The sequence below is a fragment of the Pteropus vampyrus genome, unplaced genomic scaffold, assembly GCF_000151845.1.
Source record: "Pteropus vampyrus isolate Shadow unplaced genomic scaffold, Pvam_2.0 Scaffold124, whole genome shotgun sequence".
NCBI classification, from domain to species: domain Eukaryota; kingdom Metazoa; phylum Chordata; class Mammalia; order Chiroptera; family Pteropodidae; genus Pteropus; species Pteropus vampyrus.
Window position 1 is genome coordinate 125,681 of NW_011888905.1, and position 2,534 is coordinate 128,214.

General features: G+C 41.6%; 1 protein-coding gene across 1 annotated transcript in view; it reads right to left on the bottom strand.

The window, feature by feature from the left end:
- LOC105296400 (putative olfactory receptor 2W6) overlaps window positions 1-2,394 on the bottom strand; it is a 7,770-nt gene extending 5,376 nt beyond the window's left edge. Inside the window, exon 1 of the mRNA XM_011366479.2 lies at window positions 2,324-2,394. The gene's annotated coding sequence lies outside the window, so the exon portion shown is untranslated. The remainder of the gene's footprint in view (window positions 1-2,323) is intronic.
- Between the last annotated feature and the right edge of the window lie 140 nt (window positions 2,395-2,534).

Consider the following 2,534-nt stretch of genomic DNA (forward strand, 5'->3'; position numbering starts at 1 on the left):
TGCCATGACTAAGTCGTGTTGTGGCCTGTGTTCTCAATGAAAGCTCTAAGATTTTGTACTTTAAAACTGACATTTACTGAAAATTACAGGGTTGTAAAAGTCATCACTTCGGAGGCTGCAACAGCTTCTGCAGAGGGATGAATAGATGTGATAAAGTCTGGGGGATGGACAATCCACCGACTGGATAACTGAGGACTGACACAGTCAGGCCAGCATGGAGGGCTTTCCCTCCGCCCTTCTAAAATGGAAACTAAAATATCTATAATTAAGAAAAAACACATATGTATACATAAGTAAACTGGGAGGGTAGACGCCAAATGGATGATAGCGAATGTCTCTGGAAAGGAAATTGGATCAAAGATTGGGACTTTCTCTGTATCTATGGTGTTTTTTATTTCTTTAAAAATAGAAGGAAGTATGGCTCTAAAGAATAGCTATTAATTCTGAATAGGGATATTTTTTCTGTTCGTCTTTGTAAATTTTCACATGTTTAAAATATCTCAGATTATAAAAGAAAAATAACAATATGAATTACAAATCATTTAAATATTAATGTAACGACTGTTTGTGGACCTCACGAACTAGGCACTAATATTAACCATTTGACATAGTTTACCTCATTTCACTCTCTAAGCAGCTCCAGGAAGTCAGCAATTTCATCGTCGTCATAACAAATTAAGCCACCGAGGCCAAGAGAGGGACAAAATAAGCTGGCTGGGTCGCACAGTCGGCACACGGAGCCCTGCAGTCACTCAGATCGCTTCGGCGACCTCACTGCAATGGCAGGAAGTGGGCGGCAGAAAAATCACCGCAGAGCTGCGTGTGAAGGATCCACACGAGCTGTAAAACTGAGCCTGCAACTCATCTCTTTTGATTCATTGCACAAAGTTTAATGCAAAGTTTTAGTGCTTATGAGGTGAGTAAGGCAGGTACCGGTCATGGTATCACAGGTGAAGATACAGACAAACGAGTCACGCTTTTTATTCAGAAAATGAGAAATTCAGTTAAAATTTGCCCGCCTGGATGTGTTAATGTGTGTACACTGGGCATAGAAACGGTCAGAATGAGCTCAGGTCTGGTGTCACTGGCCCCATGGGAAGTGAAGGCAGGCAGCTGTGATTGACAGTGACTGTCTCTCCCCGTGGTGGATATGCAGAGAAGTTTCCCTACGTCTGTGAAAATTTATGCTTGCACGTGTGGATATGAATGTTTATCCACTGTAGAGCACAAACCCGAGTTGTTTTTGTCTGTTTCTCAAATCAACCAAAGGACCCACAGAGCATGAGATTATTCAACTAGGATTATTCTCATGAATTTTTCATTTTGATTGAAAAGTTTTTTCGTGGCTGTCTTCTTGTATTATCACATCGAAATTCAATTGCTACTCTTCCAAGTCTTCCCTTTGTGAGGACTGAATTCTTACATCTCTGAACTTTAAATAACCAACGGTAATTCTTTTAAGCGATCCATGAGTGCGTCTATCCTTCTTTGAGCCTCATAGGATGGCTTCTAAACACAGGGACATCTTAGTTTTCTCACAGGAGCCATATACATTAATTCTTGGATTGTATGATTCAGTCGATCACTTATTGCATTTAAGTAAGTTTCTATTGTTTGGAAAATGAGACAGATGTGTATCGTCTGTGACTTCTGGATCCTTGAGCAGGTAATTTCAAATTTACGAGGTTTTAAAAAATTGAATCTAATAATGCCCCAGTATCAACTATTATCTAAGATCTTCTACGAAGAGCCAGAATGGGAGTTTACTGAGTAGAGTGTTTGGAGGGATGAATTGTCAAGTTCCAGGGCTAAGGAAAGTACTGGCCTCTCCCCGCCAAACGAGCTGCTGGTCTGCGCCAAGCGGAGTGCAAGGTGACGCAAGCCTGAGGGACCCAGAATGCTCCCGGCTGGAGGTCCAAGTCCTGGGGTTAGCACTCAACAGCAGTCACCGAGAGCTCATCTTTCAATACTCTCTCATGTGACACAGACCCACAATTAGTGTTTTTATTCTTAAGGTTTTCCAGTTCAGTAGATTAAACTACTTTTTAAATTTATGTTTTTGGTAAGAACTCCATTAGTGAGTTCAAAATCTCTCTCCAGCTTCCTCATGAATGAGGATATTAAACCACCATCTTTCAGTTGGGTCAATCCTATGTAAATAAAGTGCATAGACACTTAGGCTGTGAAGTATTGGCATAGTATGTCCAGCTGTCCATGATTCAGCTATAGTCTATGCTTCAAAAAACAAAAAACAAACCCCCAAATCAGACGTTTGGATAGAGGCCTAGGTCACATTTCTTCCTACACAGGACCGTTAACTTACCAAACTTGACCGTAACCTCAGAAATGCCATGTCCACTGCACGTCCTCTTTCTTGGGACTTCACTTGAGAGTTCAACTGGGATGACCAGAGTGAAAACGGGAGAAAAGAAAGATGATGTTTAGGAAGTCTGTGAGGGAGAGAAGGTGATAAAGAGGCAAGGGGACCCGGCAGCTGACTCTGGGTGGGTGAGGAAAGAGTGTTGATGAGCACA